At 50.7% G+C, this 12,500-nt stretch overlaps 9 non-coding genes across 9 annotated transcripts; all 9 read left to right on the top strand.

The window, feature by feature from the left end:
* Nucleotides 1-307: 307 nt before the first annotated feature.
* On the top strand, nt 308-389 carry TRNAS-UGA (transfer RNA serine (anticodon UGA)). The gene has a single exon. It is a non-coding gene; the product is annotated as a tRNA-Ser (tRNA).
* A 1,583-nt stretch (nt 390-1,972) lies between these two features.
* On the top strand, nt 1,973-2,054 carry TRNAS-CGA (transfer RNA serine (anticodon CGA)). The gene has a single exon. It is a non-coding gene; the product is annotated as a tRNA-Ser (tRNA).
* Nucleotides 2,055-3,242: 1,188 nt separating this feature from the next.
* On the top strand, nt 3,243-3,324 carry TRNAS-AGA (transfer RNA serine (anticodon AGA)). The gene has a single exon. It is a non-coding gene; the product is annotated as a tRNA-Ser (tRNA).
* A 363-nt stretch (nt 3,325-3,687) lies between these two features.
* On the top strand, nt 3,688-3,769 carry TRNAS-UGA (transfer RNA serine (anticodon UGA)). Its single transcript has one exon. It is a non-coding gene; the product is annotated as a tRNA-Ser (tRNA).
* A 1,558-nt stretch (nt 3,770-5,327) lies between these two features.
* Nucleotides 5,328-5,409, top strand: TRNAS-UGA (transfer RNA serine (anticodon UGA)). The gene has a single exon. It is a non-coding gene; the product is annotated as a tRNA-Ser (tRNA).
* A 1,566-nt stretch (nt 5,410-6,975) lies between these two features.
* TRNAS-UGA (transfer RNA serine (anticodon UGA)) lies at nt 6,976-7,057 on the top strand. Its single transcript has one exon. It is a non-coding gene; the product is annotated as a tRNA-Ser (tRNA).
* Nucleotides 7,058-8,694: 1,637 nt separating this feature from the next.
* On the top strand, nt 8,695-8,776 carry TRNAS-UGA (transfer RNA serine (anticodon UGA)). Its single transcript has one exon. It is a non-coding gene; the product is annotated as a tRNA-Ser (tRNA).
* Nucleotides 8,777-10,334: 1,558 nt separating this feature from the next.
* On the top strand, nt 10,335-10,416 carry TRNAS-UGA (transfer RNA serine (anticodon UGA)). The gene has a single exon. It is a non-coding gene; the product is annotated as a tRNA-Ser (tRNA).
* A 1,559-nt stretch (nt 10,417-11,975) lies between these two features.
* Nucleotides 11,976-12,057, top strand: TRNAS-UGA (transfer RNA serine (anticodon UGA)). The gene has a single exon. It is a non-coding gene; the product is annotated as a tRNA-Ser (tRNA).
* Nucleotides 12,058-12,500: the final 443 nt, after the last annotated feature.

The raw sequence follows: 12,500 nt of genomic DNA, 5'->3' as shown, positions 1-12,500 counted from the left end.
TAGCAGTATAATACAATTACTAAAGGAGGCTGCGGCGCACTTGAGATATTCAAGCAAGATCCTAGGAGTAAAAGCGGCTTCATCCTTTAGGCCAACGCAGAGAAACTGGTACGTTTTGACGGGTTTCGTTTTGCAATTTCAAACATATATGTACATTTAAAAGAAACTTGTGAGGAGAAAGAACGGTGCATGATGAGAGAGAAGGGTGGAAAGTACAGGACAAGATCTAGAGGCAAGGCGATAGAGACTAAGGACTCTTCTGTGTAAGCACAGCACAATCTTTCGAGTGAGAGTTTCACTCTCATGGGTAGTCGTGACCGAGTGGTTAAGGCGATGGACTTGAAATCCATTGGGGTGTCCCCACGCAGGTTCGAACCCTGCCGACTACGTCTCGGTTTGAACTGAGCTGCGATTTGCTCGGAAATGTCCCCAAAACAAGATGTAAGCACGCATGTCAATTATAGGATGGACGATAAAGCAGACATTGGGAAGACTCCCATCCAGGATTCTCTGACTGTTAGGGGTGGGGGCCACAATTATATTTCCACCCTGACTCTAGTTGCCGCTAGAGCCATCGACGCCTGGCATCGCCTCCGTCTGTAAGAAGCCCATCCTGCGCTTTTCCTTGCCTGCATCTTTACAGCAGATATTGGGAGGGGTCCATGTGGATACAGAGGATGGAGCAACTGGCACGCAAGCTATCTGCCGAGCCTTTTTTGTGTGTCAGCACAAGGCCTTTTTTGTGTGTCAGCACAAGGGTTCTCGTGTCACTTCTAGACCTTCCTTGGCAGATGCATTCAGGAGAGGCCCCCTACCTGCGACACAGTGAAAGTACAGTCTTTTGCTGCCCTGTGCAAGCCAGGGGACTGAAGGCACAGCTTTCTGCCACAACAGCAGAGAGCAGAGGAAGGGCGCCCAGGAGGACCGTCAGAGGGTGGTGAGGCCCCTGTCCTCTCGGCCCCGATCGGCCAAGACCTCTCTATATGGGCAGAAGGGACCCATTCTGCGGTCCTCTGAGACTTAGGGCCACATGCCCAGAAGGCCCACCACCCAAATCTTTGCCATATGGCTTAGACTAACTACCGGACCACTCGTGCGGCCATTTATTCCTCTGGAGCCTGTCAAAATGGCCTGCCGAAATTGGCTCCCAGGAGGCCTCTGCAACTCGATTTGCATAGAGACAGCCCCTGCCCAGGCATGCTTCCAAACAGGACACTGTTAACAGTTTCAATTTGGAGCTGGCAGAAGCCAGTGCAACCTAGTGAAGGTGAGGCTCTGCTGCCTGGCCGCTTGCTAGGTTTATTAGCACAGATCTGTCCCTGGCACTTAGTCCGAGCTTGGCAGGGAGGGGATATGGCATTTAGGGAACTTGGGCCAGACCATAGAGATTCTGACTTTTGAATGCATTTTCAAGGGTCATGGGAGGGCCAAAAGGGAACGGTGCAGAGCGGCATAAAGTAAGGGGCGGAGGAGACAGTGTGTGTGGCTAAAGTGTTAAGTTTATAGTAGAAACACGTTTGCTCAGGAGTAGTCGTGGCCGAGTGGTTAAGGTGATGGACTAGAAATCCATTGGGGTTTCCCCGCGCAGGTTCAAATCCTGCCGACTACGGCGCAGCGCCCGCTTTTATTATTTACTCTTTTCTGGTTTGGAAAACAATTTTAAAATAGCAGTATAATACAATTACTAAAGGAGGCTGTGGCGCACTTGAGCTATTCAAGCAAGATCCTAGGAGTAAAAGCGGCTTCATCCTTTAGGCCAACGCAGAGAAACTGGTACGTTTTGACAGTTTTCGTTTTGCAATTTCAAACGTATATGTACATTTAAAAGAAACTTGTGAGGAGAAAGAACGGTGCATGATGAGAGAAAAGGGTGGAAAGTACAGGACAAGATCTAGAGGCAAGGCGGTAGAGACTAAGGACTCTTCTGTGTAAGCACAGCACGATCTTTCGAGTGAGAGTTTTACTCTCATGGGTAGTCGTGGCCGAGTGGTTAAGGCGATGGACTCGAAATCCATTGTGGTCTCCCCGCGCAGAATCAAACCCTGCCGACTACGTCTCGGTTTGAGCTGAGCTGCAATTTTGCAATTTGCTCGGAAATGTCCCCAAAACAAGATGTAAACATGCATGTTGATTATAGGATGGACGATAAAGCAGACATTGGGAAGACTCCCATCCAGGACTCTCTGACTGTTAGGGGTGGGGGCCACGATTATATTTCCACCCTGACACTAGTTGCCGCTAGAGCCATCGACGCCTGGCATCGCCTCCGTCTGTAAGAAGCCCATCCTGCGCTTTTCCTTGCCTGCATCTTTACAGCAGATATTGGGAGGGGTCCATGTGGATACAGAGGATGGAGCAACTGGCACGCAAGCTATCTGCCGAGCCTTTTTTGTGTGTCAGCACAAGGGTTCTCGTGTCACTTCTAGACCTTCCTTGGCAGATGCATTCAGGAGAGGCCCCCTACCTGCGACCCAGTGAAAGTACAGTCTTTTGCTGCCCTATGCAAGCCAGGGGACTGAAGGCACAGCTTTCTGCCACAACAGCAGAGAGCAGAGAGCAGAGAGCAGAGAGCAGAGAGCAGAAGAGAGCAGAGAGCAGAGAGCAGAGAGCAGAGAGCAGAGGAAGGGCGCCCAGGAGGACCGTCAGAGGGTGGTGAGGCCCCTGTCCTCTCGGCCCCGATCGGCCAAGACCTCTCTATATGGGCAGAAGGGACCCATTCTGCGGTCCTCTGAGACTTAGGGCCACATGCCCAGAAGGCCCACCACCCAAATCTTTGCCATATGGCTTAGACTAACTACCGGACCACTCGTGCGGCCATTTATTCCTCTGGAGCCTGTCAAAATGGCCTGCCGAAATTGGCTCCCAGGAGGCCTCTGCAACTCGATTTGCATAGAGACAGCCCCTGCCCAGGCATGCTTCCAAACAGGACACTGTTAACAGTTTCAATTTGGAGCTGGCAGAAGCCAGTGCAACCTAGTGAAGGTGAGGCTCTGCTGCCTGGCCGCTTGCTAGGTTTATTAGCACAGATCTGTCCCTGGCACTTAGTCCGAGCTTGGCAGGGAGGGGATATGGCATTTAGGGAACTTGGGCCAGACCATAGAGATTCTGACTTTTGAATGCATTTTCAAGGGTCATGGGAGGGCCAAAAGGGAACGGTGCAGAGCGGCATAAAGTAAGGGGCGGAGGAGACATTGTGTGTGGCTAAAGTGTTAAGTTTATAGTAGAAACAGGTTTGCTCAGGAGTAGTTGTGGCCGAGTGGTTAAGGCGATGGACTAGAAATCCATTGGGGTTTCCCCGCGCAGGTTCAAATCCTGCCGACTACGGTGCAGCGCCCGCTTTTATAGTTTACTCTTTTCTGGTGTGGAAAACAATCTTAAAATAGCAGTATAATACAATTACTAAAGGAGGCTGCGGCGCACTTGAGCTATTCAAGCAAGATCCTAGGAGTAAAAGCGGCTTCATCCTTTAGGCCAACGCAGAGAAACTGGTACGTTTTGACGGGTTTCGTTTTGCAATTTCAAACATATATGTACATTTAAAAGAAACTTGTGAGGAGAAAGAACGGTGCATGATGAGAGAGAAGGGTGGAAAGTACAGGACAAGATCTAGAGGCAAGGCGGTAGAGACTAAGGACTCTTCTGTGTAAGCACAGCACAATCTTTCGAGTGAGAGTTTCACTCTCATGGGTAGTCGTTACCGAGTGGTTAAGGCGATGGACTTGAAATCCATTGGGGTCTCCCCGCGCAGGTTCGAACCCTGACGACTACATCTCGGTTTGAACTGAGCTGCAATTTTGCAATTTGCTCGGAAATGTCCCCAAAACAAGATGTAAACATGCATGTTGATTATAGGATGGACGATAAAGCAGACATTGGGAAGACTCCCATCCAGGACTCTCTGACTGTTAGGGGTGGGGGCCACGATGATATTTCCACCCTGACACTAGTTGCCGCTAGAGCCATCGACGCCTGGCATCGCCTCCGTCTGTAAGAAGCCCATCCTGCGCTTTTCCTTGCCTGCATCTTTACAGCAGATATTGGGAGGGGTCCATGTGGATACAGAGGATGGAGCAACTGGCACGCAAGCTATCTGCCGAGCCTTTTTTGTGTGTCAGCACAAGGGTTCTCGTGTCACTTCTAGACCTTCCTTGGCAGATGCATTCAGGAGAGGCCCCCTACCTGCGACCCAGTGAAAGTACAGTCTTTTGCTGCCCTGTGCAAGCCAGGGGACTGAAGGCACAGCTTTCTGCCACAACAGCAGAGAGCAGAGGAAGGGCGCCCAGGAGGACCATCAGAGGGTGGTGAGGCCCCTGTCCTCTCGGCCCCGATCGGCCAAGACCTCTCTATATGGGCAGAAGGGACCCATTCTGCGGTCCTCTGAGACTTAGGGCCACATGCCCAGAAGGCCTACCACCCAAATCTTTGCCATATGGCTTAGACTAACTACCGGACCACTTGTGCGGCCATTTATTCCTCTGGAGCCTGTCAAAATGGCCTGCCGAAATTGGCTCCCAGGAGGCCTCTGCAACTCGATTTGCATAGAGACAGCCCCTGCCCAGGCATGCTTCCGAACAGGACACTGTTAACAGTTTCAATTTGGAGCTGGCAGAAGCCAGTGCAACCTAGTGAAGGTGAGGCTCTGCTGCCTGGCCGCTTGCTAGGTTTATTAGCACAGATCTGTCCCTGGCACTTAGTCCGAGCTTGGCACTGAGGGGATATGGCATTTAAGGAACTTGGGCCAGACCATAGAGATTCTGACTTTTGAATGCATTTTCAAGGGTCATGGGAGGGCCAAAAGGGAACGGTGCAGAGCGGCATAAAGTAAGGGGCGGAGGAGACATTGTGTGTGGCTAAAGTGTTAAGTTTATAGTAGAAACAGGTTTGCTCAGGAGTAGTCGTGGCCGAGTGATGGACTAGAAATCCATTGGGGTTTCCCCGCGCAGGTTCAAATCCTGCGGACTTCCGTGCAGCGCCCGCTTTTATTGTTTACTCTTTTCTGGTGTGGAAAACAATCTTAAAATAGCAGTATAATACAATTACTAAAGGAGGCTGCGGCGCACTTGAGATATTCAAGCAAGATCCTAGGAGTAAAAGCGGCTTCATCCTTTAGGCCAACACAGAGAAACAGGTACGTTTTGACGGGTTTCGTTTTGCAATTTCAAACATATATGTACATTTAAAAGAAACTTGTGAGGAGAAAGAACGGTGCATGATGAGAGAGAAGGGTGGAAAGTACAGGACAAGATCTAGAGGCAAGGTGGTAGAGACTAAGGACTCTTCTGTGTAAGCACAGCACAATCTTTCGAGTGAGAGTTTCACTCTCATGGATAGTCGTGGCCGAGTGGTTAAGGCGATGGACTTGAAATCCATTGGGGTTTCCCCGCGCAGGTTCGAACCCTGCCGACTACGTCTCGGTTTGAACTGAGCTGCAATTTTGCAATTTGCTCGGAAATGTCCCCAAAACAAGATGTAAACATGCATGTTGATTATAGGATGGACGATAAAGCAGACATTGGGAAGACTCCCATCCAGGACTCTCTGACTGTTAGGGGTGGGGGCCACGATTATATTTCCACCCTGACACTAGTTGCCGCTAGAGCCATCGACGCCTGGCATCGCCTCCGTCTGTAAGAAGCCCATCCTGCGCTTTTCCTTGCCTGCATCTTTACAGCAGATATTGGGAGGGGTCCATGTGGATACAGAGGATGGAGCAACTGGCACGCAAGCTATCTGCCGAGCCTTTTTTGTGTGTCAGCACAAGGGTTCTCGTGTCACTTCTAGACCTTCCTTGGCAGATGCATTCAGGAGAGGCCCCCTACCTGTGACCCAGTGAAAGTACAGTCTTTTGCTGCCCTGTGCAAGCCAGGGGACTGAAGGAAGAGCTTTCTGCCACAACAGCACAGAGCAGAGGAAGGGCGCCCAGGAGGACCGTCAGAGGGTGGTGAGGCCCCTGTCCTCTCGGCCCCGATCGGCCAAGACCTCTCTATATGGGCAGAAGGGACCCATTCCGCGGTCCTCTGAGACTTAGGGCCACATGCACAGAAGGCCCACCACCCAAATCTTTGCCATATGGCTTAGACTAACTACCGGACCACTCGTGCGGCCATTTATTCCTCTGGAGCCTGTCAAAATGGCCTTCCGAAATTGGCTCCCAGGAGGCCTCTGCAACTCGATTTGCATAGAGACAGCCCCTGCCCAGGCATGCTTCCAAACAGGACACTGTTAACAGTTTCAATTTGGAGCTGGCAGAAGCCAGTGCAACCTAGTGAAGGTGAGGCTCTGCTGCCTGGCCGCTTGCTAGGTTTATTAGCACAGATCTGTCCCTGGCACTTAGTCCGAGCTTGGCAGGGAGGGGATATGGCATTTAGGGAACTTGGGCCAGACCATAGAGATTCTGACTTTTGAATGCATTTTCAAGGGTCATGGGAGGGCCAAAAGGGAACGGTGCAGAGCGGCATAAAGTAAGGGGCGGAGGAGACATTGTGTGTGGCTAAAGTGTTAAGTTTATAGTAGAAACAGGTTTGCTCAGGAGTAGTCGTGGCGAGTGGTTAAGGTGATGGACTAGAAATCCATTGGGGTTTCCCCGCGCAGGTTCAAATCCTGCCGACTACGGTGCAGCGCCCGCTTTTATTGTTTACTCTTTTCTGGTGTGGAAAACAATCTTAAAATAGCAGTATAATACAATTACTAAAGGAGGCTGCGGCGCACTAGAGCTATTCAAGCAAGATCCTAGGAGTAAAAGCGGCTTCATCCTTTAGGCCAACGCAGAGAAACTGGTACGTTTTGACGGGTTTCGTTTTGCAATTTCAAACATATATGTACATTTAAAAGAAACTTGTGAGGAGAAAGAACGGTGCATGATGAGAGAGAAGGGTGGAAAGTACAGGACAAGATCTAGAGGCAAGGCGATAGAGACTAAGGACTCTTCTGTGTAAGCACAGCACAATCTTTCGAGTGAGAGTTTCACTCTCATGGGTAGTCGTGACCGAGTGGTTAAGGCGATGGACTTGAAATCCATTGGGGTTTCCCCACGCAGGTTCGAACCCTGCCGACTACGTCTCGGTTTGAACTGAGCTGCAATTTTGCGATTTGCTCGGAAATGTCCCCAAAACAAGATGTAAACATGCATGTTGATTATAGGATGGACGATAAAGCAGACATTGGGAAGACTCCCATCCAGGACTCTCTGACTGTTAGGGGTGGGGGCCATGATTATATTTCCACCCTGACACTAGTTGCCGCTAGAGCCATCGACGCCTGGCATCGCCTCCTTCTGTAAGAAGCCCATCCTGCGCTTTTCCTTGCCTGCATCTTTACAGCAGACATTGGGAGGGGTCCATGTGGATACAGAGGATGGAGCAACTGGGACGCAAGCTATCTGCCGAGCCTTTTTTGTGTGTCAGCACAAGGGTTCTCGTGTCACTTCTAGACCTTCCTTGGCAGATGCATTCAGGAGAGGCCCCCTACTTGCGACACAGTGAAAGTACAGTCTTTTGCTGCCCTGTGCAAGCCAGGGGACTGAAGGCACAGCTTTCTGCCGCAACAGCAGAGAGCAGAGAGCAGAGAGCAGAGAGCAGAGAGCAGAGAGCAGAGAGCAGAGAGCAGAGAGCAGAGAGCAGAGAGCAGAGAAAGGGCGCCCAGGAGGACCGTCAGAGGGTGGTGAGGCCCCTGTCCTCTCGGCCCCGATCGGCCAAGACCTCTCTATATGGGCAGAAGGGACCCATTCTGCGGTCCTCTGAGACTTAGGGCCACATGCCCAGAAGGCCCACCACCCAAATATTTGCCATGTGGCTTAGACTAACTACCGGACCACTCGTGCGGCCATTTATTCCTCTGGAGCCTGTCAAAATGGCCTGCCGAAATTGGCTCCCAGGAGGCCTCTGCAACTCGATTTGCATAGAGACAGCCCCTGCCCAGGCATGCTTCCAAACAGGACACTGTTAACAGTTTCAATTTGGAGCTGGCAGAAGCCAGTGCAACCTAGTGAAGGTGAGGCTCTGCTGCCTGGCCGCTTGCTAGGTTTATTAGCACAGATCTGTCCCTGGCACTTAGTCCGAGCTTGGCAGGGAGGGGATATGGCATTTAGGGAACTTGGGCCAGACCATAGAGATTCTGACTTTTGAATGCATTTTCAAGGGTCATGGGAGGGCCAAAAGGGAACGGTGCAGAGCGGCATAAAGTAAGGGGCGGAGGAGACATTGTGTGTGGCTAAAGTGTTAAGTTTATAGTAGAAACAGGTTTGCTCAGGAGTAGTCGTGGCCGAGTGGTTAAGGCGATGGACTAGAAATCCATTGGGGTTTTACCGCGCAGGTTCAAATCCTGCCGACTACGGTGCAGCGCCCGCTTTTATTGTTTACTCTTTTCTGGTGTGGAAAACAATCTTAAAATAGCAGTATAATACAATTACTAAAGGAGGCTGCTGCGCACTTGAGATATTCAAGCAAGATCCTAGGAGTAAAAGCGGCTTCATCCTTTAGGCCAACGCAGAGAAACTGGTACGTTTTGACGGGTTTCGTTTTGCAATTTCAAACATATATGTACATTTAAAAGAAACTTGTGAGGAGAAAGAACGGTGCATGATGAGAGAGAAGGGTGGAAAGTACAGGACAAGATCTAGAGGCAAGGCGATAGAGACTAAGGACTCTTCTGTGTAAGCACAGCACAATCTTTCGAGTGAGAGTTTCACTCTCATGGGTAGTCGTGACCGAGTGGTTAAGGCGATGGACTTGAAATCCATTGGGGTGTCCCCACGCAGGTTCGAACCCTGCCGACTACGTCTCGGTTTGAACTGAGCTGCAATTTTGCGATTTGCTCTGAAATGTCCCCAAAACAAGATGTAAGCACGCATGTCAATTATAGGATGGACGATAAAGCAGACATTGGGAAGACTCCCATCCAGGATTCTCTGACTGTTAGGGGTGGGGGCCACGATTATATTTCCACCCTGACTCTAGTTGCCGCTAGAGCCATCGACGCCTGGCATCGCCTCCGTCTGTAAGAAGCCCATCCTGCGCTTTTCCTTGCCTGCATCTTTACAGCAGATATTGGGAGGGGTCCATGTGGATACAGAGGATGGAGCAACTGGCACGCAAGCTATCTGCCGAGCCTTTTTTGTGTGTCAGCACAAGGGTTCTCGTGTCACTTCTAGACCTTCCTTGGCAGATGCATTCAGGAGAGGCCCCCTACCTGCGACACAGTGAAAGTACAGTCTTTTGCTGCCCTGTGCAAGCCAGGGGACTGAAGGCACAGCTTTCTGCCACAACAGCAGAGAGCAGAGGAAGGGCGCCCAGGAGGACCGTCAGAGGGTGGTGAGGCCCCTGTCCTCTCGGCCCCGATCGGCCAAGACCTCTCTATATGGGCAGAAGGGACCCATTCTGCGGTCCTCTGAGACTTAGGGCCATATGCCCAGAAGGCCCACCACCCAAATCTTTGCCATATGGCTTAGACTAACTACCGGACCACTCGTGCGGCCATTTATTCCTCTGGAGCCTGTCAAAATGGCCTGCCGAAATTGGCTCCCAGGAGGCCTCTGCAACTCGATTTGCATAGAGACAGCCCCTGCCCAGGCATGCTTCCAAACAGGACACTGTTAACAGTTTCAATTTGGAGCTGGCAGAAGCCAGTGCAACCTAGTGAAGGTGAGGCTCTGCTGCCTGGCCGCTTGCTAGGTTTATTAGCACAGATCTGTCCCTGGCACTTAGTCCGAGCTTGGCAGGGAGGGGATATGGCATTTAGGGAACTTGGGCCAGACCATAGAGATTCTGACTTTTGAATGCATTTTCAAGGGTCATGGGAGGGCCAAAAGGGAACGGTGCAGAGCGGCATAAAGTAAGGGGCGGAGGAGACATTGTGTGTGGCTAAAGTGTTAAGTTTATAGTAGAAACAGGTTTGCTCAGGAGTAGTCGTGGCCGAGTGATGGACTAGAAATCCATTGGGGTTTCCCCGCGCAGGTTCAAATCCTGCGGACTTCCGTGCAGCGCCCGCTTTTATTGTTTACTCTTTTCTGGTGTGGAAAACAATCTTAAAATAGCAGTATAATACAATTACTAAAGGAGGCTGCGGCGCACTTGAGATATTCAAGCAAGATCCTAGGAGTAAAAGCGGCTTCATCCTTTAGGCCAACACAGAGAAACAGGTACGTTTTGACGGGTTTCGTTTTGCAATTTCAAACATATATGTACATTTAAAAGAAACTTGTGAGGAGAAAGAACGGTGCATGATGAGAGAGAAGGGTGGAAAGTACAGGACAAGATCTAGAGGCAAGGCGGTAGAGACTAAGGACTCTTCTGTGTAAGCACAGCACAATCTTTCGAGTGAGAGTTTCACTCTCATGGATAGTCGTGGCCGAGTGGTTAAGGCGATGGACTTGAAATCCATTGGGGTTTCCCCGCGCAGGTTCGAACCCTGCCGACTACGTCTCGGTTTGAACTGAGCTGCAATTTGCTCGGAAATGTCCCCAAAACAAGATGTAAACATGCATGTTGATTATAGGATGGACGATAAAGCAGACATTGGGAAGACTCCCATCCAGGACTCTCTGACTGTTAGGGGTGGGGGCCACGATTATATTTCCACCCTGACACTAGTTGCCGCTAGAGCCATCGACGCCTGGCATCGCCTCCGTCTGTAAGAAGCCCATCCTGCGCTTTTCCTTGCCTGCATCTTTACAGCAGATATTGGGAGGGGTCCATGTGGATACAGAGGATGGAGCAACTGGCACGCAAGCTATCTGCCGATCCTTTTTTGTGTGTCAGCACAAGGGTTCTCGTGTCACTTCTAGACCTTCCTTGGCAGATGCATTCAGGAGAGGCCCCCTACCTGTGACCCAGTGAAAGTACAGTCTTTTGCTGCCCTGTGCAAGCCAGGGGACTGAAGGAAGAGCTTTCTGCCACAACAGCACAGAGCAGAGGAAGGGCGCCCAGGAGGACCGTCAGAGGGTGGTGAGGCCCCTGTCCTCTCGGCCCCGATCGGCCAAGACCTCTCTATATGGGCAGAAGGGACCCATTCCGCGGTCCTCTGAGACTTAGGGCCACATGCACAGAAGGCCCACCACCCAAATCTTTGCCATATGGCTTAGACTAACTACCGGACCACTCGTGCGGCCATTTATTCCTCTGGAGCCTGTCAAAATGGCCTTCCGAAATTGGCTCCCAGGAGGCCTCTGCAACTCGATTTGCATAGAGACAGCCCCTGCCCAGGCATGCTTCCAAACAGGACACTGTTAACAGTTTCAATTTGGAGCTGGCAGAAGCCAGTGCAACCTAGTGAAGGTGAGGCTCTGCTGCCTGGCTGCTTGCTAGGTTTATTAGCACAGATCTGTCCCTGGCACTTAGTCCGAGCTTGGCAGGGAGGGGATATGGCATTTAGGGAACTTGGGCCAGACCATAGAGATTCTGACTTTTGAATGCATTTTCAAGGGTCATGGGAGGGCCAAAAGGGAACGGTGCAGAGCGGCATAAAGTAAGGGGCGGAGGAGACATTGTGTGTGGCTAAAGTGTTAAGTTTATAGTAGAAACAGGTTTGCTCAGGAGTAGTCGTGGCCGAGTGGTTAAGGTGTTGGACTAGAAATCCATTGGGGTTTCCCCGCGCAGGTTCAAATCCTGCCGACTATGGTGCAGCGCCCGCTTTTATTGTTTACTCTTTTCTGGTGTGGAAAACAATCTTAAAATAGCAGTATAATACAATTACTAAAGGAGGCTGCGGCGCACTAGAGCTATTCAAGCAAGATCCTAGGAGTAAAAGCGGCTTCATCCTTTAGGCCAACGCAGAGAAACTGGTACGTTTTGACGGGTTTCGTTTTGCAATTTCAAACATATATGTACATTTAAAAGAAACTTGTGAGGAGAAAGAACGGTGCATGATGAGAGAGAAGGGTGGAAAGTACAGGACAAGATCTAGAGGCAAGGCGATAGAGACTAAGGACTCTTCTGTGTAAGCACAGCACAATCTTTCGAGTGAGAGTTTCACTCTCATGGGTAGTCGTGACCGAGTGGTTAAGGCGATGGACTTGAAATCCATTGGGGTTTCCCCACGCAGGTTCGAACCCTGCCGACTACGTCTCGGTTTGAACTGAGCTGCAATTTTGCGATTTGCTCGGAAATGTCCCCAAAACAAGATGTAAACATGCATGTTGATTATAGGATGGACGATAAAGCAGACATTGGGAAGACTCCCATCCAGGACTCTCTGACTGTTAGGGGTGGGGGCCACGATTATATTTCCACCCTGACACTAGTTGCCGCTAGAGCCATCGACGCCTGGCATCGCCTCCTTCTGTAAGAAGCCCATCCTGCGCTTTTCCTTGCCTGCATCTTTACAGCAGACATTGGGAGGGGTCCATGTGGATACAGAGGATGGAGCAACTGGGACGCAAGCTATCTGCCGAGCCTTTTTTGTGTGTCAGCACAAGGGTTCTCGTGTCACTTCTAGACCTTCCTTGGCAGATGCATTCAGGAGAGGCCCCCTACTTGCGACACAGTGAAAGTACAGTCTTTTGCTGC

Source organism: Ambystoma mexicanum, chromosome 3q (assembly GCF_040938575.1).
Source record: "Ambystoma mexicanum isolate Mex_15411 chromosome 3q, UKY_AmexF1_1, whole genome shotgun sequence".
NCBI classification, from domain to species: Eukaryota; Metazoa; Chordata; class Amphibia; order Caudata; family Ambystomatidae; genus Ambystoma; species Ambystoma mexicanum.
Note: the sequence above shows the minus strand (reverse complement) of the source record. Positions and strands in the feature narration are given on the sequence as shown.